This window comes from Triturus cristatus, chromosome 1_1 (genome assembly GCF_964204655.1).
Source record: "Triturus cristatus chromosome 1_1, aTriCri1.1, whole genome shotgun sequence".
In the NCBI taxonomy this organism is placed as follows: domain Eukaryota; kingdom Metazoa; phylum Chordata; class Amphibia; order Caudata; family Salamandridae; genus Triturus; species Triturus cristatus.
In genome coordinates this window covers 972,160,263-972,183,735 of record NC_140579.1, presented here as the reverse complement: position 1 = coordinate 972,183,735, position 23,473 = coordinate 972,160,263, and positions in this window count along the sequence as shown.

The following is a 23,473-nucleotide window of genomic DNA, read 5'->3' as shown; positions in this document are numbered from 1 at the left end:
TGGGTTTTCTCCTGATAACAGGTGAGTAAATCAGAATTCGTAGTTCAGCTGATTTTAGAGGGATATTTGTACATTTAAAAAATGGACACTTAGAAACTTTTCTGGTGAAAACCACACAATGGATTCCTATGGAAGGAAATACAAGTTACTGGTAAGTACGCTTAGAATTACTTTTCAGGGTCAGTGCTGCTCTAAAAGATGCAGCACTGGGTTCTCTCCTGATAACAGGTGAGTAAATCGGAATTCGTAGTTCGGCTGATTTTAGAGTAATATTTGTACGTTTCAAAAATGGACACTTAGAAACTTTTCTGGTGAAAACCACAATGGATTCCTATGGAAGTAAATACAAGTTACTGGTAAGTACGCTTAGAATTACTTTTCATGGTCAGTGCTGGTCTAAAAGATGCAGCACTGGGTTTTCTCCTGATATCAGGTGAGTAAATCAGAATTCGTAGTTCAACTGATTTTAGAGGAATATTTGTAAGTCTAAAAAACTTGACATTTGGAAACTTTTCTGGTGAAAACTACACAATGGATTCCTATGGAAGGAAATACAAGTTACTGGTAAGTACGCTTAGAATTACTTTTCATTGTCAGTGCTGGTCTAAAAGATGCAGCACTGGGTTTTCTCCTGATAACAGGTGAGTAAATCAGAATTCGTAGTTCAACTGATTTTAGAGGTATATTTGTAAGTCTAAAAAATGGACACTTGGAAACTTTTCTGGTGAAACCACACAATGGATTCCTATGGAAGGAAATACAAGTTACTGGTAAATACGCTTAGAATTACTTTTCATAGTGAGTGCTGGTCTAAAAGATGCAACACTGGGTCTTCTCCTGATAACAGGTGAGTAAATCAGAATTCGTAGTTCGGCTGATTTTAGAGGAATATTTGTACGCTTCAAAAATGGACACTTGTTAACTTTTCTGGTGAAAACCACACAATGGATTCCTATGGAAGTAAGTACAAGTTACTAGTAAGTACGCTTAGAATTACTTTTCAGGGTCAGTGCTGGGCTAAAAGATGCAGCCCTGGGTTCTCTCCTGATAACAGGTGAGTAAATCAGAAGTCGTATTTCGGCAGATTTTAGAGGAATATTTGTACGTTTCAAAAATTGACACTTGGACACTTTTCTGGTGAAAACCACACAATGGATTCCTATGGAAGGAAGTACAAGTTACTGGTAAGTACGCTTAGAATTACTTTTCATGGTCAGTGCTGGTCTAAAAGATGCAGCACTGGGTTTTCTCCTGATATCAGGTGAGTAAATCGGAATTCGTAGTTCAACTGATTTTAGAGGAATATTTGTACATTTCAAAAATGGACACTTCGAAACTTTTCTGGTGAAAACCACACAATGGATTCCTATGGCAGGAAATACAAGTTACTGGTAAGTACGCTTAAAATTACTTTTCAGGGTCAGTGCTGGGCTAAAAGATGCAGCCCTGGGTTCTCTCCTGATAACAGGTGAGTATATAGGAATTCCTATTTCGGCTGATTTTAGAGGAATATTTGTACGTTTCAAAAATGGACACTTAGAAACTTTTCTGGTGAAAACCACACAATGGATTCCTATAGAATGAAGTACAAGTTACTGGTAAGTACGCTTAGAATTACTTTTCATAGTCAGTGCTGGTCTAAAAGATGCAGCACTGGGTTTTCTCCTGATAACAGGTGAGTAAATCAGAATTCGTAGTTCGGCTGATTTTAGAGGGATATTTGTACATTTCAAAAATGGACACTTAGAAACTTTTCTGGTGAAAACCACACAATGGATTCCTATGGAAGGAAATACAAGTTACTGGTAAGTACGCTTAGAATTACTTTTCAGGGTCAGTGCTGCTCTAAAAGATGCAGCACTGGGTTCTCTCCTGATAACAGGTGAGTAAATCGGAATTCGTAGTTCGGCTGATTTTAGAGTAATATTTGTACGTTTCAAAAATGGACACTTAGAAACTTTTCTGGTGAAAACCACACAATGGATTCCTATGGAAGTAAATACAAGTTACTGGTAAGTACGCTTAGAATTACTTTTCACGGTCAGTGCTGGGCTAAAAGATGCAGCCCTGGGTTCTCTCCTGATAACAGGTGAGTAAATCAGAATTCGTAGTTCAACTGATTTTAGAGGAATATTTGTAAGTCTAAAAAACTTGACATTTGGAAACTTTTCTGGTGAAAACTACACAATGGATTCCTATGGAAGGAAATACAAGTTACTGGTAAGTACGCTTAGAATTACTTTTCATTGTCAGTGCTGGTCTAAAAGATGCAGCACTGGGTTTTCTCCTGATAACAGGTGAGTAAATCAGAATTCGTAGTTCGGCTGATTTTAGAGGAATATTTGTACGCTTCAAAAATGGACACTTGGAAACTTTTCTGGTGAAAACCACACAATGGATTCATATGGAAGGAAATACAAGTTACTGGTAAATACGCATAGAATTACTTTTCAGGGTCGGTGCTGCTCTAAAAGATGCAGCACTGAGTTCTCTCCTGATAACAGGTGAGTAAATCAGAATTAGTAGTTTGGCTGATTTTAGAGGGATATTTGTACATTTCAAAAATGGACACTTAGAAACTTTTCTGGTGAAAACCACACAATGTATTCCTATGGAAGGAAGTACAAGTTACTGGTAAGTACGCTTAGAATTACTTTTCATGGTCAGTGCTGGTCTAAAAGATGCAGCACTGGGTTTTCTCCTGATATCAGGTGAGTAAATCGGAATTCGTAGTTCAACTGATTTTAGAGGAATATTTGTACATTTCAAAAATGGACACTTCGAAACTTTTCTGGTGAAAACCACACAATGGATTCCTATGGCAGGAAATACAAGTTACTGGTAAGTACGCTTAGAATTACTTTTCAGGGTCAGTGCTGGGCTAAAAGATGCAGCCCTGGGTTCTCTCCTGATAACAGGTGAGTATATAGGAATTCCTATTTCGGCTGATTTTAGAGTAATATTTGTACGTTTCAAAAATGGACACTTAGAAACTTTTCTGGTGAAAACCACACAATGGATTCCTATAGAATGAAGTACAAGTTACTGGTAAGTACGCTTAGAATTACTTTTCATAGTCAGTGCTGGTCTAAAAGATGCAGCACTGGGTTTTCTCCTGATAACAGGTGAGTAAATCAGAATTCGTAGTTCGGCTGATTTTAGAGGGATATTTGTACATTTCAAAAATGGACACTTAGAAGCTTTTCTGGTGAAAACCACACAATGGATTCCTATGGAAGGAAATACAAGTTACTGGTAAGTACGCTTAGAATTACTTTTCAGGGTCAGTGCTGGGCTAAAAGATGCAGCCCTGGGTTCTCTCCTGATAACAGGTGAGTAAATAGGAATTCGTAGTTCAATTGATTTTAGCGGAATATTTGTAAGTCTAAAAAATGGACACTTGGAAACTTTTCTGGTGAAACCACACACTGGATTCCTATGGAAGGAAATACAAGTTACTGGTAAATACGCTTAGAATTACTTTTCAGGGTCAGTGCTGCTCTAAAAGATGCAGCAGTGGGTTCTCTCCTGATAACAGGTGAGTAAATCGGAATTCGTAGTTCGGCTGATTTTATAGTAATATTTGTACGTTTCAAAAATGGACACTTAGAAACTTTTCTGGTGAAAACCACACAATGGATTCCTATGGAAGTAAATACAAGTTACTGGTAAGTACGCTTAGAATTGCTTTTCACGGTCAGTGCTGGGCTAAAAGATGCAGCCCTGGGTTCTCTCCTGATAACAGGTGAGTAAATCGGAAGTCGTATTTCGGCTGATTTTAGAGGAATAATTGTACGTTTCAAAAATGGACACTTAGAAACTTTTCTGGTGAAAACCACACAATGGATTCCTATGGAAGGAAGTACAAGTTACTGGTAAGTACGCTTAGAATTACTTTTTATGGTCAGTGCTGGTCTAAAAGATGCAGCACTGGGTTTTCTCCTGATAACAGGTGAGTAAATCAGAATTCGCAGTTCGGGTGATTTTAGGGGAATATTTGTACGCTTCAAAAAGGGACACTTGGAAACTTTTCTGGTGAAAACCACACAATGGATTCCTATGGAAGGAAATACAAGTTACTGGTAAATACACTTAGAATTACTTTTCAGGGTCAGTGCTGGTCTAAAAGATGCAGCACTGGGTTTTCTCCTGATAACAGGTGAGTAAATCAGAATTCGTAGTTTGGCTGATTTTAGAGGAATATTTGTACGCTTCAAAAATGGACACTTGGAAACTTTTCTGGTGAAAACCACACAATGGATTCATATGGAAGGAAATACAAGTTACTGGTAAGTACGCTTAGAATTACTTTTCACTGTCAGTGCTGGGCTAAAAGATGCAGCCCTGGGTTCTCTCCTGATAACAGGTGAGTAAATCGGAAGTCGTATTTCGGCTGATTTTAGAGGAATATTTGTACGTTTCAAAAATGGACACTTAGAAACTTTTCTGGTAAAAACCACACAATGGATTCCTATGGAAGGAAGTACAAGTTACTGGTAAGTACGCTTAGAATTACTTTTCATGGTCAGTGCTGGTCTAAAAGATGCAGCACTGGGTTTTCTCCTGATATCAGGTGAGTAAATCGGAATTCGTAGTTCAACTGATTTTAGAGGTATATTTGTAAGTCTAAAAAATGGACACTTGGAAACTTTTCTGGTGAAACCACACAATGGATTCCTATGGAAGGAAATACAAGTTACTGGTAAATACGCTTAGAATTACTTTTCATAGTGAGTGCTGGTCTAAAAGATGCAACACTGGGTCTTCTCCTGATAACAGGTGAGTAAATCAGAATTCGTAGTTCGGCTGATTTTAGAGGAATATTTGTACGCTTCAAAAATGGACACTTGTTAACTTTTCTGGTGAAAACCACACAATGGATTCCTATGGAAGTAAGTACAAGTTACTAGTAAGTACGCTTAGAATTACTTTTCAGGGTCAGTGCTGGGCTAAAAGATGCAGCCCTGGGTTCTCTCCTGATAACAGGTGAGTAAATCAGAAGTCGTATTTCGGCAGATTTTAGAGGAATATTTGTACGTTTCAAAAATTGACACTTGGACACTTTTCTGGTGAAAACCACACAATGGATTCCTATGGAAGGAAGTACAAGTTACTGGTAAGTACGCTTAGAATTACTTTTCATGGTCAGTGCTGGTCTAAAAGATGCAGCACTGGGTTTTCTCCTGATATCAGGTGAGTAAATCGGAATTCGTAGTTCAACTGATTTTAGAGGAATATTTGTACATTTCAAAAATGGACACTTCGAAACTTTTCTGGTGAAAACCACACAATGGATTCCTATGGCAGGAAATACAAGTTACTGGTAAGTACGCTTAAAATTACTTTTCAGGGTCAGTGCTGGGCTAAAAGATGCAGCCCTGGGTTCTCTCCTGATAACAGGTGAGTATATAGGAATTCCTATTTCGGCTGATTTTAGAGGAATATTTGTACGTTTCAAAAATGGACACTTAGAAACTTTTCTGGTGAAAACCACACAATGGATTCCTATAGAATGAAGTACAAGTTACTGGTAAGTACGCTTAGAATTACTTTTCATAGTCAGTGCTGGTCTAAAAGATGCAGCACTGGGTTTTCTCCTGATAACAGGTGAGTAAATCAGAATTCGTAGTTCAGCTGATTTTAGAGGGATATTTGTACATTTAAAAAATGGACACTTAGAAACTTTTCTGGTGAAAACCACACAATGGATTCCTATGGAAGGAAATACAAGTTACTGGTAAGTACGCTTAGAATTACTTTTCAGGGTCAGTGCTGCTCTAAAAGATGCAGCACTGGGTTCTCTCCTGATAACAGGTGAGTAAATCGGAATTCGTAGTTCGGCTGATTTTAGAGTAATATTTGTACGTTTCAAAAATGGACACTTGGAAACTTTTCTGGTGAAAACCACACAATGGATTCCTATGGAAGTAAATACAAGTTACTGGTAAGTACGCTTAGAATTGCTTTTCACGGTCAGTGCTGGGCTAAAAGATGCAGCCCTGGGTTCTCTCCTGATAACAGGTGAGTAAATCGGAAGTCGTATTTCGGCTGATTTTAGAGGAATAATTGTACGTTTCAAAAATGGACACTTAGAAACTTTTCTGGTGAAAACCACACAATGGATTCCTATGGAAGGAAGTACAAGTTACTGGTAAGTACGCTTAGAATTACTTTTTATGGTCAGTGCTGGTCTAAAAGATGCAGCACTGGGTTTTCTCCTGATAACAGGTGAGTAAATCAGAATTCGCAGTTCGGGTGATTTTAGGGGAATATTTGTACGCTTCAAAAAGGGACACTTGGAAACTTTTCTGGTGAAAACCACACAATGGATTCCTATGGAAGGAAATACAAGTTACTGGTAAATACACTTAGAATTACTTTTCAGGGTCAGTGCTGGTCTAAAAGATGCAGCACTGGGTTTTCTCCTGATAACAGGTGAGTAAATCAGAATTCGTAGTTTGGCTGATTTTAGAGGAATATTTGTACGCTTCAAAAATGGACACTTGGAAACTTTTCTGGTGAAAACCACACAATGGATTCATATGGAAGGAAATACAAGTTACTGGTAAGTACGCTTAGAATTACTTTTCACTGTCAGTGCTGGGCTAAAAGATGCAGCCCTGGGTTCTCTCCTGATAACAGGTGAGTAAATCGGAAGTCGTATTTCGGCTGATTTTAGAGGAATATTTGTACGTTTCAAAAATGGACACTTAGAAACTTTTCTGGTAAAAACCACACAATGGATTCCTATGGAAGGAAGTACAAGTTACTGGTAAGTACGCTTAGAATTACTTTTCATGGTCAGTGCTGGTCTAAAAGATGCAGCACTGGGTTTTCTCCTGATATCAGGTGAGTAAATCGGAATTCGTAGTTCAACTGATTTTAGAGGTATATTTGTAAGTCTAAAAAATGGACACTTGGAAACTTTTCTGGTGAAACCACACAATGGATTCCTATGGAAGGAAATACAAGTTACTGGTAAATACGCTTAGAATTACTTTTCATAGTGAGTGCTGGTCTAAAAGATGCAACACTGGGTCTTCTCCTGATAACAGGTGAGTAAATCAGAATTCGTAGTTCGGCTGATTTTAGAGGAATATTTGTACGCTTCAAAAATGGACACTTGTTAACTTTTCTGGTGAAAACCACACAATGGATTCCTATGGAAGTAAGTACAAGTTACTAGTAAGTACGCTTAGAATTACTTTTCAGGGTCAGTGCTGGGCTAAAAGATGCAGCCCTGGGTTCTCTCCTGATAACAGGTGAGTAAATCAGAAGTCGTATTTCGGCAGATTTTAGAGGAATATTTGTACGTTTCAAAAATTGACACTTGGACACTTTTCTGGTGAAAACCACACAATGGATTCCTATGGAAGGAAGTACAAGTTACTGGTAAGTACGCTTAGAATTACTTTTCATGGTCAGTGCTGGTCTAAAAGATGCAGCACTGGGTTTTCTCCTGATATCAGGTGAGTAAATCGGAATTCGTAGTTCAACTGATTTTAGAGGAATATTTGTACATTTCAAAAATGGACACTTCGAAACTTTTCTGGTGAAAACCACACAATGGATTCCTATGGCAGGAAATACAAGTTACTGGTAAGTACGCTTAAAATTACTTTTCAGGGTCAGTGCTGGGCTAAAAGATGCAGCCCTGGGTTCTCTCCTGATAACAGGTGAGTATATAGGAATTCCTATTTCGGCTGATTTTAGAGGAATATTTGTACGTTTCAAAAATGGACACTTAGAAACTTTTCTGGTGAAAACCACACAATGGATTCCTATAGAATGAAGTACAAGTTACTGGTAAGTACGCTTAGAATTACTTTTCATAGTCAGTGCTGGTCTAAAAGATGCAGCACTGGGTTTTCTCCTGATAACAGGTGAGTAAATCAGAATTCGTAGTTCAGCTGATTTTAGAGGGATATTTGTACATTTAAAAAATGGACACTTAGAAACTTTTCTGGTGAAAACCACACAATGGATTCCTATGGAAGGAAATACAAGTTACTGGTAAGTACGCTTAGAATTACTTTTCAGGGTCAGTGCTGCTCTAAAAGATGCAGCACTGGGTTCTCTCCTGATAACAGGTGAGTAAATCGGAATTCGTAGTTCGGCTGATTTTAGAGTAATATTTGTACGTTTCAAAAATGGACACTTAGAAACTTTTCTGGTGAAAACCACAATGGATTCCTATGGAAGTAAATACAAGTTACTGGTAAGTACGCTTAGAATTACTTTTCATGGTCAGTGCTGGTCTAAAAGATGCAGCACTGGGTTTTCTCCTGATATCAGGTGAGTAAATCAGAATTCGTAGTTCAACTGATTTTAGAGGAATATTTGTAAGTCTAAAAAACTTGACATTTGGAAACTTTTCTGGTGAAAACTACACAATGGATTCCTATGGAAGGAAATACAAGTTACTGGTAAGTACGCTTAGAATTACTTTTCATTGTCAGTGCTGGTCTAAAAGATGCAGCACTGGGTTTTCTCCTGATAACAGGTGAGTAAATCAGAATTCGTAGTTCGGCTGATTTTAGAGGAATATTTGTACGCTTCAAAAATGGACACTTGGAAACTTTTCTGGTGAAAACCACACAATGGATTCATATGGAAGGAAATACAAGTTACTGGTAAATACGCATAGAATTACTTTTCAGGGTCGGTGCTGCTCTAAAAGATGCAGCACTGGGTTCTCTCCTGATAACAGGTGAGTAAATCAGAATTAGTAGTTTGGCTGATTTTAGAGGGATATTTGTACATTTCAAAAATGGACACTTAGAAACTTTTCTGGTGAAAACCACACAATGTATTCCTATGGAAGGAAGTACAAGTTACTGGTAAGTACGCTTAGAATTACTTTTCATGGTCAGTGCTGGTCTAAAAGATGCAGCACTGGGTTTTCTCCTGATATCAGGTGAGTAAATCGGAATTCGTAGTTCAACTGATTTTAGAGGAATATTTGTACATTTCAAAAATGGACACTTCGAAACTTTTCTGGTGAAAACCACACAATGGATTCCTATGGCAGGAAATACAAGTTACTGGTAAGTACGCTTAGAATTACTTTTCAGGGTCAGTGCTGGGCTAAAAGATGCAGCCCTGGGTTCTCTCCTGATAACAGGTGAGTATATAGGAATTCCTATTTCGGCTGATTTTAGAGTAATATTTGTACGTTTCAAAAATGGACACTTAGAAACTTTTCTGGTGAAAACCACACAATGGATTCCTATAGAATGAAGTACAAGTTACTGGTAAGTACGCTTAGAATTACTTTTCATAGTCAGTGCTGGTCTAAAAGATGCAGCACTGGGTTTTCTCCTGATAACAGGTGAGTAAATCAGAATTCGTAGTTCGGCTGATTTTAGAGGGATATTTGTACATTTCAAAAATGGACACTTAGAAACTTTTCTGGTGAAAACCACACAATGGATTCCTATGGAAGGAAATACAAGTTACTGGTAAGTACGCTTAGAATTACTTTTCAGGGTCAGTGCTGGGCTAAAAGATGCAGCCCTGGGTTCTCTCCTGATAACAGGTGAGTAAATAGGAATTCGTAGTTCAACTGATTTTAGCGGAATATTTGTAAGTCTAAAAAATGGACACTTGGAAACTTTTCTGGTGAAACCACACACTGGATTCCTATGGAAGGAAATACAAGTTACTGGTAAATACGCTTAGAATTACTTTTCAGGGTCAGTGCTGCTCTAAAAGATGCAGCAGTGGGTTCTCTCCTGATAACAGGTGAGTAAATCGGAATTCGTAGTTCGGCTGATTTTAGAGTAATATTTGTACGTTTCAAAAATGGACACTTAGAAACTTTTCTGGTGAAAACCACACAATGGATTCCTATGGAAGTAAATACAAGTTACTGGTAAGTACGCTTAGAATTGCTTTTCACGGTCAGTGCTGGGCTAAAAGATGCAGCCCTGGGTTCTCTCCTGATAACAGGTGAGTAAATCGGAAGTCGTATTTCGTCTGATTTTAGAGGAATAATTGTACGTTTCAAAAATGGACACTTAGAAACTTTTCTGGTGAAAACCACACAATGGATTCCTATGGAAGGAAGTACAAGTTACTGGTAAGTACGCTTAGAATTACTTTTTATGGTCAGTGCTGGTCTAAAAGATGCAGCACTGGGTTTTCTCTTGATATCAGGTGAGTAAATCGGAATTCGTAGTTCAACTGATTTTAGAGGAATATTTGTAAGTCTAAAAAACTTGACATTTGGAAACTTTTCTGGTGAAAACTACACAATGGATTCCTATGGAAGGAAATACAAGTTACTGGTAAGTACGCTTAGAATTACTTTTCATTGTCAGTGCTGGTCTAAAAGATGCAGCACTGGGTTTTCTCCTGATAACAGGTGAGTAAATCAGAATTATTAGTTCGGCTGATTTTAGAGGAATATTTGTACGCTTCAAAAATGGACACTTGGAAACTTTTCTGGTGAAAACCACACAATGGATTCATATGGAAGGAAATACAAGTTACTGGTAAATACGCATAGAATTACTTTTCAGGGTCGGTGCTGCTCTAAAAGATGCAGCACTGGGTTCTCTCCTGATAACAGGTGAGTAAATCAGAATTAGTAGTTTGGCTGATTTTAGAGGAAAATTTATACGTTTAAAAATGGACACTTAGAAACTTTTCTGGTGAAAACCACACAATGGATTCCTATGGAAGGAAATACAAGTTACTGGTAAGTACACTTAGAATTACTTTTCAGGGTCAGTGCTGGGCTAAAAGATGCAGCCCTGGGTTCTCTCCTGATAACAGGTGAGTAAATCGGAATTCGTATTTCGGCTGATTTTAGAGGAATATTTGTACGTTTCAAAAATGGACACTTAGAAACTTTTCTGGTGAAGATCACTCAATCGATTCCTATGGAAGGAAGTACAAGTTACTGGTAAATACGCTTAGAATTACTTTTCAGGGTCAGTGCTGCTCTAAAAGATGCAGCAGTGGGTTCTCTCCTGATAACAGGTGAGTAAATCGGAATTCGTAGTTCGGCTGATTTTAGAGTAATATTTGTACGTTTCAAAAATGGACACTTAGAAACTTTTCTGGTGAAAACCACACAATGGATTCCTATGGAAGTAAATACAAGTTACTGGTAAGTACGCTTAGAATTGCTTTTCACGGTCAGTGCTGGGCTAAAAGATGCAGCCCTGGGTTCTCTCCTGATAACAGGTGAGTAAATCGGAAGTCGTATTTCGTCTGATTTTAGAGGAATAATTGTACGTTTCAAAAATGGACACTTAGAAACTTTTCTGGTGAAAACCACACAATGGATTCCTATGGAAGGAAGTACAAGTTACTGGTAAGTACGCTTAGAATTACTTTTTATGGTCAGTGCTGGTCTAAAAGATGCAGCACTGGGTTTTCTCTTGATATCAGGTGAGTAAATCGGAATTCGTAGTTCAACTGATTTTAGAGGAATATTTGTAAGTCTAAAAAACTTGACATTTGGAAACTTTTCTGGTGAAAACTACACAATGGATTCCTATGGAAGGAAATACAAGTTACTGGTAAGTACGCTTAGAATTACTTTTCATTGTCAGTGCTGGTCTAAAAGATGCAGCACTGGGTTTTCTCCTGATAACAGGTGAGTAAATCAGAATTATTAGTTCGGCTGATTTTAGAGGAATATTTGTACGCTTCAAAAATGGACACTTGGAAACTTTTCTGGTGAAAACCACACAATGGATTCATATGGAAGGAAATACAAGTTACTGGTAAATACGCATAGAATTACTTTTCAGGGTCGGTGCTGCTCTAAAAGATGCAGCACTGGGTTCTCTCCTGATAACAGGTGAGTAAATCAGAATTAGTAGTTTGGCTGATTTTAGAGGAAAATTTATACGTTTAAAAATGGACACTTAGAAACTTTTCTGGTGAAAACCACACAATGGATTCCTATGGAAGGAAATACAAGTTACTGGTAAGTACACTTAGAATTACTTTTCAGGGTCAGTGCTGGGCTAAAAGATGCAGCCCTGGGTTCTCTCCTGATAACAGGTGAGTAAATCGGAATTCGTATTTCGGCTGATTTTAGAGGAATATTTGTACGTTTCAAAAATGGACACTTAGAAACTTTTCTGGTGAAGATCACTCAATCGATTCCTATGGAAGGAAGTACAAGTTACTGGTAAATACGCTTAGAATTACTTTTCAGGGTCAGTGCTGCTCTAAAAGATGCAGCACTGGGTTCTCTCCTGATAACAGGTGAGTAAATCGGAATTCGTATTTCGGCTGATTTTAGAGGAATATTTGTACGTTTCAAAAATGGACACTTAGAAACTTTCCTGGTGAAAATCACACAATGGATTCCTATGGAAGGAAGTACAAGTTCCTGGTAAGTACGCTTAGAATTACTTTTCATTGTCAGTGCTGGTCTAAAAGATGCAGCACTGGGTTTTCTCCTGATAACAGGTGAGTAAATAAGAATTCGTAGTTTGGCTGATTTTAGAGGAATATTTGTACGCTTCAAAAATGGACACTTGGAAACTTTTCTGGTGAAAACCACACAATGGATTCATATGGAAGGAAATACAAGTTACTGGTAAATACGCATAGAATTACTTTTCAGGGTCAGTGCTGCTCTAAAAGATGCAGCACTGGGTTCTCTCCTGATAACAGGTGAGTAAATCAGAATTAGTAGTTTGGCTGATTTTAGAGGAATATTTATACGTTTAAAAATGGACACTTAGAAACTTTTCTGGTGAAAACCACACAATGGATTCCTATGGAAGGAAATACAAGTTACTGGTAAGTACACTTAGAATTACTTTTCAGGGTCAGTGCTGGGCTAAAAGATGCAGCCCTGGGTTCTCTCCTGATAACAGGTGAGTAAATCGGAATTCGTATTTCGGCTGATTTTAGAGGAATATTTGTACGTTTCAAAAATGGACACTTAGAAACATTTCTGGTGAAAAACACACAATGGATTCCTATGGAAGTAAATACAAGTTACTGGTAAGTACGCTTAGAATTACTTTTCAGGGTCAGTGCTGGGCTAAAAGATGCAGCCCTGGGTTCTCTCCTGATAACAGGTGAGTAAATCGGAAGTCGTATTTCGGCTGATTTTAGAGGAATATTTGTACGTTTCAAAAATGGACACTTAGAAACTTTTCTGGTGAAAACCACACAATGGATTCCTATGGAAGGAAGTACAAGTTACTGGTAAGTACGCTTAGAATTACTTTTCATGCTCAGTGCTGGTCTAAAAGATGCAGCACTGGGTTTTCTCCTGATAACAGGTGAGTAAATCAGAATTCGTAGTTTGGCTGATTTTAGAGGAATATTTGTGCGCTTCAAAAATGGACACTTGGAAACTTTTCTGGTGAAAACCACACAATGGATTCATATGGAAGGAAATACAAGTTACTGGTAAGTACGCTTAGAATTACTTTTCATGGTCAGTGCTGGTCTAAAAGATGCAGCACTGGGTTTTCTCCTGATATCAGGTGAGTAAATCGGAATTCGTAGTTCAACTGATTTTAGAGGAATATTTGTACATTTCAAAAATGGACACTTCGAAACTTTTCTGGTGAAAACCACACAATGGATTCATATGGCAGGAAATACAAGTTACTGGTAAGTACGCTTAGAATTACTTTTCAGGGTCAGTGCTGGGCTAAAAGATGCAGCCCTGGGTTCTCTTCTGATAACAGGTGAGTATATAGGAATTCCTATTTCGGCTGATTTTAGAGGAATATTTGTACGTTTCAAAAATGGACACTTAGAAACTTTTCTGGTGAAAACCACACAATGGATTCCTATAGAATGAAGTGCAAGTTACTGGTAAGTACGCTTAGAATTACTTTTCATAGTCAGTGCTGGTCTAAAAGATGCAGCACTGGGTTTTCTCCTGATAACAGGTGAGTAAATCAGAATTCGTAGTTCGGCTGATTTTAGAGGGATATTTGTACATTTCAAAAATGGACACTTAGAAACTTTCCTGGTGAAAACCACACAATGGATTCCTATGGAAGGAAATACAAGTTACTGGTAAGTACGCTTAGAATTACTTTTCAGGGTCAGTGCTGCTCTAAAAGATGCAGCACTGGGTTCTCTCCTGATAACAGGTGAGTAAATCGGAATTCGTAGTTCGGCTGATTTTAGAGTAATATTTGTACGTTTCAAAAATGGACACTTAGAAACTTTTCTGGTGAAAACCACACAATGGATTCCTATGGAAGTAAATACAAGTTACTGGTAAGTACGCTTAGAATTACTTTTCACGGTCAGTGCTGGGCTAAAAGATGCAGCCCTGGGTTCTCTCCTGATAACAGGTGAGTAAATCGGAAGTCGTATTTCGGCTGATTTTAGAGGAATATTTGTACGTTTCAAAAATGGACACTTAGAAACTTTTCTGGTAAAAACCACACAATGGATTCCTATGGAAGGAAGTACAAGTTACTGGTAAGTACGCTTAGAATTACTTTTCATGGTCAGTGCTGGTCTAAAAGATGCAGCACTGGGTTTTCTCCTGATAACAGGTGAGTAAATCAGAATTCGTAGTTCGGCTGATTTTAGAGGAATATTTGTACGCTTCAAAAATGGACACTTGGAAACTTTTCTGGTGAAAACCACACAATGGATTCATATGGAAGGAAATACAAGTTACTGGTAAATACGCATAGAATTACTTTTCAGGGTCGGTGCTGCTATAAAAGATGCAGCACTGGGTTCTCTCCTGATAACAGGTGAGTAAATCAGAATTAGTAGTTTGGCTGATTTTAGAGGGATATTTGTACATTTCAAAAATGGACACTTAGAAACTTTTCTGGTGAAAACCACACAATGGATTCCTATGGAAGGAAGTACAAGTTACTGGTAAGTACGCTTAGAATTACTTTTCATGGTCAGTGCTGGTCTAAAAGATGCAGCACTGGGTTTTCTCCTGATATCAGGTGAGTAAATCGGAATTCGTAGTTCAACTGATTTTAGAGGAATATTTGTACATTTCAAAAATGGACACTTCGAAACTTTTCTGGTGAAAACCACACAATGGATTCCTATGGCAGGAAATACAAGTTACTGGTAAGTACGCTTAGAATTACTTTTCAGGGTCAGTGCTGGGCTAAAAGATGCAGCCCTGGGTTCTCTCCTGATAACAGGTGAGTATATAGGAATTCCTATTTCGGCTGATTTTAGAGGAATATTTGTACGTTTCAAAAATGGACACTTAGAAACTTTTCTGGTGAAAACCACACAATGGATTCCTATAGAATGAAGTACAAGTTACTGGTAAGTATGCTTAGAATTACTTTTCATAGTCAGTGCTGGTCTAAAAGATGCAGCACTGGGTTTTCTCCTGATAACAGGTGAGTAAATCAGAATTCGTAGTTCGGCTGATTTTAGAGGGATATTTGTACATTTCAAAAATGGACACTTAGAAACTTTTCTGGTGAAAACCACACAATGGATTCCTATGGAAGGAAATACAAGTTACTGGTAAGTACGCTTAGAATTACTTTTCAGGGTCAGTGCTGGGCTAAAAGATGCAGCCCTGGGTTCTCTCCTGATAACAGGTGAGTAAATAGGAATTCGTAGTTCAACTGATTTTAGCGGAATATTTGTAAGTCTAAAAAATGGACACTTGGAAACTTTTCTGGTGAAACCACACACTGGATTCCTATGGAAGGAAATACAAGTTACTGGTAAATACGCTTAGAATTACTTTTCAGGGTCAGTGCTGCTCTAAAAGATGCAGCAGTGGGTTCTCTCCTGATAACAGGTGAGTAAATCGGAATTCGTAGTTCGGCTGATTTTAGAGTAATATTTGTACGTTTCAAAAATGGACACTTAGAAACTTTTCTGGTGAAAACCACACAATGGATTCCTATGGAAGTAAATACAAGTTACTGGTAAGTACGCTTAGAATTGCTTTTCACGGTCAGTGCTGGGCTAAAAGATGCAGCACTGGGTTTTCTCCTGATAACAGGTGAGTAAATAAGAATTCGTAGTTTGGCTGATTTTAGAGGAATATTTGTACGCTTCAAAAATGGACACTTGGAAACTTTTCTGGTGAAAACCACACAATGGATTCATATGGAAGGAAATACAAGTTACTGGTAAATACGCATAGAATTACTTTTCAGGGTCAGTGCTGCTCTAAAAGATGCAGCACTGGGTTCTCTCCTGATAACAGGTGAGTAAATCAGAATTAGTAGTTTGGCTGATTTTAGAGGAATATTTATACGTTTAAAAATGGACACTTAGAAACTTTTCTGGTGAAAACCACACAATGGATTCCTATGGAAGGAAATACAAGTTACTGGTAAGTACACTTAGAATTACTTTTCAGGGTCATTGCTGGGCTAAAAGATGCAGCCCTGGGTTCTCTCCTGATAACAGGTGAGTAAATCGGAATTCGTATTTCGGCTGATTTTAGAGGAATATTTGTACGTTTCAAAAATGGACACTTAGAAACATTTCTGGTGAAAAACACACAATGGATTCCTATGGAAGTAAATACAAGTTACTGGTAAGTACGCTTAGAATTACTTTTCAGGGTCAGTGCTGGGCTAAAAGATGCAGCCCTGGGTTCTCTCCTGATAACAGGTGAGTAAATCGGAAGTCGTATTTCGGCTGATTTTAGAGGAATATTTGTACGTTTCAAAAATGGACACTTAGAAACTTTTCTGGTGAAAACCACACAATGGATTCCTATGGAAGGAAGTACAAGTTACTGGTAAGTACGCTTAGAATTACTTTTCATGCTCAGTGCTGGTCTAAAAGATGCAGCACTGGGTTTTCTCCTGATAACAGGTGAGTAAATCAGAATTCGTAGTTTGGCTGATTTTAGAGGAATATTTGTGCGCTTCAAAAATGGACACTTGGAAACTTTTCTGGTGAAAACCACACAATGGATTCATATGGAAGGAAATACAAGTTACTGGTAAATACGCTTAGAATTACTTTTCAGGGTCAGTGCTGCTCTAAAAGATGCAGCACTGGGTTCTCTCCTGATAACAGGTGAGTAAATCGGAATTCGTATTTCGGCTGATTTTAGAGGAATATTTGTACGTTTCAAAAACGGACACTTAGAAACATTTCTGGTGAAAATCACACAATGGATTCCTATGGAAGGAAGTACAAGTTCCTGGTAAGTACGCTTAGAATTACTTTTCATAGTCAGTGCTGGTCTAAAAGATGCAGCACTGGGTTTTCTCCTGATAACAGGTGAGTAAATCAGAATTCGTAGTTTGGCTGATTTTAGAGGAATATTTGTGCGCTTCAAAAATGGACACTTGGAAACTTTTCTGGTGAAAACCACACAATGGATTCATATGGAAGGAAATACAAGTTACTGGTAAATACGCTTAGAATTACTTTTCAGGGTCAGTGCTGGTCTAAAAGATGCAGCACTGGGTTTTCTCCTGATAACAGGTGAGTAAATCAGAATTAGTAGTTCGGCTGATTTTAGAGGGATATTTGTACATTTCAAAAATGGACACTTAGAAACTTTTCTGGTGAAAACCACACAATGGATTCCTATGGAAGGAAATACAAGTTACTGGTAAGTACGCTTAGAATTACTTTTCAGGGTCAGTGCTGGGCTAAAAGATGCAGCCCTGGGTTCTCTCCTGATAACAGGTGAGTAAATAGGAATTCGTAGTTCAACTGATTTTAGCGGAATATTTGTAAGTCTAAAAAATGGACACTTGGAAACTTTTCTGGTGAAACCACACACTGGATTCCTATGGAAGGAAATACAAGTTACTGGTAAATACGCTTAGAATTACTTTTCAGGGTCAGTGCTGCTCTAAAAGATGCAGCAGTGGGTTTTCTCTTGATATCAGGTGAGTAAATCGGAATTCGTAGTTCAACTGATTTTAGAGGAATATTTGTAAGTCTAAAAAACTTGACATTTGGAAACTTTTCTGGTGAAAACTACACAATGGATTCATATGGAAGGAAATACAAGTTACTGGTAAATACGCATAGAATTACTTTTCAGGGTCGGTGCTGCTCTAAAAGATGCAGCACTGAGTTCTCTCCTGATAACAGGTGAGTAAATCAGAATTAGTAGTTTGGCTGATTTTAGAGGAAAATTTATACGTTTAAAAATGGACACTTAGAAACTTTTCTGGTGAAAACCACACAATGGATTCCTATGGAAGGAAATACAAGTTACTGGTAAGTACACTTAGAATTACTTTTCAGGGTCAGTGCTGGGCTAAAAGATGCAGCCCTGGGTTCTCTCCTGATAACAGGTGAGTAAATCGGAATTCGTATTTCGGCTGATTTTAGAGGAATATTTGTACATTTCAAAAATGGACACTTAGAAACTTTTCTGGTGAAGATCACTCAATCGATTCCTATGGAAGGAAGTACAAGTTACTGGTAAATACGCTTAGAATTACTTTTCAGGGTCAGTGCTGCTCTAAAAGATGCAGCACTGGGTTCTCTCCTGATAACAGGTGAGTAAATCGGAATTCGTATTTCGGCTGATTTTAGAGGAATATTTGTACGTTTCAAAAATGGACACTTAGAAACTTTTCTGGTGAAAACCACACAATGGATTCATATGGAAGGAAATACAAGTTACTGGTAAATACGCATAGAATTACTTTTCAGGGTCAGTGCTGCTCTAAAAGATGCAGCACTGGGTTCTCTCCTGATAACAGGTGAGTAAATCAGAATTAGTAGTTTGGCTGATTTTAGAGGAATATTTATACGTTTAAAAATGGACACTTAGAAACTTTTCTGGTGAAAACCACACAATGGATTCCTATGGAAGTAAATACAAGTTACTGGTAAGTACGCTTAGAATTACTTTTCAGGGTCAGTGCTGGGCTAAAAGATGCAGCCCTGGGTTCTCTCCTGATAACAGGTGAGTAAATCGGAAGTCGTATTTCGGCTGATTTTAGAGGAATATTTGTACGTTTCAAAAATGGACACTTAGAAACTTTTCTGGTGAAAACCACACAATGGATTCCTATGGAAGGAAGTACAAGTTACTGGTAAGTACGCTTAGAATTACTTTTCATGCTCAGTGCTGGTCTAAAAGATGCAGCACTGGGTTTTCTCCTGATAACAGGTGAGTAAATCAGAATTCGTAGTTTGGCTGATTTTAGAGGAATATTTGTGCGCTTCAAAAATGGACACTTGGAAACTTTTCTGGTGAAAACCACACAATGGATTCATATGGAAGGAAATACAAGTTACTGGTAAATACGCTTAGAATTACTTTTCAGGGTCAGTGCTGCTCTAAAAGATGCAGCACTGGGTTCTCTCCTGATAACAGGTGAGTAAATCGGAATTCGTATTTCGGCTGATTTTAGAGGAATATTTGTACGTTTCAAAAACGGACACTTAGAAACATTTCTGGTGAAAATCACACAATGGATTCCTATGGAAGGAAGTACAAGTTCCTGGTAAGTACGCTTAGAATTACTTTTCATAGTCAGTGCTGGTCTAAAAGATGCAGCACTGGGTTTTCTCCTGATAACAGGTGAGTAAATCAGAATTCGTAGTTTGGCTGATTTTAGAGGAATATTTGTGCGCTTCAAAAATGGACACTTGGAAACTTTTCTGGTGAAAACCACACAATGGATTCATATGGAAGGAAATACAAGTTACTGGTAAATACGCTTAGAATTACTTTTCAGGGTCAGTGCTGCTCTAAAAGATGCAGCACTGGGTTCTCTCCTGATAACAGGTGAGTAAATCGAAATTCGTAGTTCGGCTGATTTTAGAGGAATGTTTGTACGTTTCAAAAATGGACACTTGGAAACTTTTCTGGTGAAAACCACACAATGGATTCCTATGGAAGGAAATACAAGTTACTGGTAAGTACGCTTAGAATTACTTTTCACGGTCAGTGCTGGGCTAAAAGATGCAGCCCTGGGTTCTCTCCTGATAACAGGTGAGTAAATCGGAAGTCGTATTGCGGCTGATTTTAGAGGAATATTTGTACGTTTCAAAAATGGACATTTGGAAACTTTTCTGGTGAAAACCACACAATGGATTCCTATGGAAGGAAATACAAGTTACTGGTAAATACGCTTAGAATTACTTTTCAGGGTCAGTGCTGCTCTAAAAGATGCAGCACTGGGTTCTCTCCTGATAACAGGTGAGTAAATCGGGATTCGTAGATCGGCTGATTTTAGAGGAATATTTGTTTATTTCAAAAATGGACACTTGGAAACTTTTCTGGTGAAAACCACACAATGGATTCCTATGGAAGGAAATACAAGTTACTGGTAAGTACGCTTAGAATTACTTTTCAGGGTCAGTGCTGGGCTAAAAGATGCAGCCCTGGGTTCTCTCCTGATAACAGGTGAGTAAACAGGAATTCGTATTTCGGCTGATTTTAGAGGAATATTTGTACATTTCATAAATGGACACTTGGAAACTTTTCTGGTGAAAACCACACAATGGATTCCTAAGGAAGGAAATACAAGTTACTGGTAAGTACGCTTAGAATTACTTTTCAGGGTCAGTGCTGCTCTAAAAGATGCAGCACTGGGTTCTCTCCTGATAACAGGTGAGTAAATTGGAATTCGTAGTTCGGCTGATTTTAGAAGAATATTTGAACGTTTCAAAAATTGACACTTGGACACTTTTCTGGTGAAAACCACACAATGGATTCCTATGGAAGGAAGTACAAGTTACTGGTAAGTACGCTTAGAATTACTTTTCATGGTCAGTGCTGGTCTAAAAGATGCAGCACTGGGTTTTCTCCTGATATCAGGTGAGTAAATCGGAATTCGTAGTTCAACTGATTTTAGAGGAATATTTGTAAGTCTAAAAAATGGACACTTGGAAACTTTTCTGGTGAAACCACAAAATGGATTCCTATGGAAGGAAATACAAGTTACTGGTAAATACGCTTAGAATTACTTTTCACGGTCAGTGCTGCTCTAAAAGATGCAGCACTGGGTTCTCTCCTGATAACATGTGAGTAAATCGGAATTCGTAGTTCGGCTGATTTTAGAGGAATATTTGTACATTTCAAAAATGGACACTTAGAAACTTTTCTGGTGAAAACCACACAATGGATTCCTATGGAAGGAACTACAAGTTACTGGTAAGTACGCTTAGAATTACTTTTCATGGTCAGTGCTGGCCTAAAAGATGCAGCACTGGGTTTTCTCCTGATAACAGGTGAGTAAATCAGAATTCGCAGTTCGGGTGATTTTAGGGGAATATTTGTACGCTTCAAAAAGGGACACTTGGAAACTTTTCTGGTGAAAACCACACAATGGATTCCTATGGAAGGAAATACAAGTTACTGGTAAATACACTTAGAATTACTTTTCAGGGTCAGTGCTGGTCTAAAAGATGCAGCACTGGGTTTTCTCCTGATAACAGGTGAGTAAATCAGAATTCGTAGTTTGGCTGATTTTAGAGGAATATTTGTACGCTTCAAAAATGGACACTTGGAAACTTTTCTGGTGAAAACCAGACAATGGATTCATATGGAAGGAAATACAAGTTACTGGTAAATACGCTTAGAATTACTTTTCAGGGTCAGTGCTGCTCTAAAAGATGCAGCACTGGGTTCTCTCCTGATAACAGGTGAGTAAATCGGAATTCGTATTTCAGCTGATTTTAGAGGAATATTTGAACGTTTCAAAAATGGACACTTAGAAACTTTTCTGGTGAAAATCACACAATGGATTCCTATGGAAGGAAGTACAAGTTCCTGGTAAGTACGCTTAGAATTACTTTTCATAGTCAGTGCTGGTCTAAAAGATGCAGCACTGGGTTTTCTCCTGATAACAGGTGAGTAAATCAGAATGCGTAGTTCGGCTGATTTTAGAGGAATGTTTGTACGTTTCAAAAATGGACACTTGGACACTTTTCTGGTGAAAACCACACAATGGATTCCTATAGAAGGAAATACAAGTTACTGGTAAGTACGCTTAGAATTACTTTTCACGGTCAGTGCTGGGCTAAAAGATGCAGCCCTGGGTTCTCTCCTGATAACAGGTGAGTAAATCGGAAGTCGTATTTCGGCTGATTTTAGAGGAATATTTGTACGTTTCAAAAATGGACATTTGGAAACTTTTCTGGTGAAAACCACACAATGGATTCCTATGGAAGGAAATACAAGTTACTGGTAAATACGCTTAGAATTACTTTTCAGGGTCAGTGCTGCTCTAAAAGATGCAGCACTGGGTTCTCTCCTGATAACAGGTGAGTAAATCGGAATTCGTAGATCGGCTGATTTTAGAAGAATATTTGTACATTTCAAAAATGGACACTTGGAAACTTTTCTGGTGAAAACCACACAATGGATTCCTATGGAAGGAAATAAAAGTTACTGGTAAGTACGCTTAGAATTACTTTTCAGGGTCAGTGCTGGGCTAAAAGATGCAGCCCTGGGTTCTCTCCTGATAACAGGTGAGTAAACAGGAATTCGTATTTCGGCTGATTTTAGAGGAATATTTGTACGTTTCATAAATGGACACTTGGAAACTTTTCTGGTGAAAACCACACAATGGATTCCTAAGGAAGGAAATACAAGTTACTGGTAAGTACGCTTAGAATTACTTTTCAGGGTCAGTGCTGCTCTAAAAGATGCAGCACTGGGTTCTCTCCTGATAACAGGTGAGTAAATTGGAATTCGTAGTTCGGCTGATTTTAGAAGAATATTTGTACGTTTCAAAAATTGACACTTGGACACTTTTCTGGTGAAAACCACACAATGGATTCCTATGGAAGGAAGTACAAGTTACTGGTAAGTACGCTTAGAATTACTTTTCATGGTCAGTGCTGGTCTAAAAGATGCAGCACTGGGTTTTCTCCTGATATCAGGTGAGTAAATCGGAATTCGTAGTTCAACTGATTTTAGAGGAATATTTGTAAGTCTAAAAAATAGACATTTGGAAACTTTTCTGGTGAAAACCACACAATGGATTCCTATGGATGGAAATAGAAGTTACTGGTAAATACGCTTAGAATTACATTTGAGGGTCAGTGCTGCTCTAAAAGATGCAGCACTGGGTTCTCTCCTGATAACAGGTGAGTAAATCGGAATTCGTAGTTCAACTGATTTTAGAGGAATATTTGTAAGTCTAAAAAATGGACACTTGGAAACTTTTCTGGTGAAACCACAAAATTGATTCCTATGGAAGGAAATACAAGTTACTGGTAAATACGCTTAGAATTACTTTTCACGGTCAGTGCTGCTCTAAAAGATGCAGCACTGGGTTCTCTCCTGACAACATGTGAGTAAATCGGAATTCGTAGTTCGGCTGATTTTAGAGGAATATTTGTACATTTCAAAAATGGACACTTAGAAACTTTTCTGGTGAAAACCACACAATGGATTCCTATGGAAGGAACTACAAGTTACTGGTAAGTACGCTTAGAATTACTTTTCATGGTCAGTGCTGGCCTAAAAGATGCAGCACTGGGTTTTCTCCTGATAACAGGTGAGTAAATCAGAATTCGCAGTTCGGGTGATTTTAGAGGAATATTTGTACGCTTCAAAAAGGGACACTTGGAA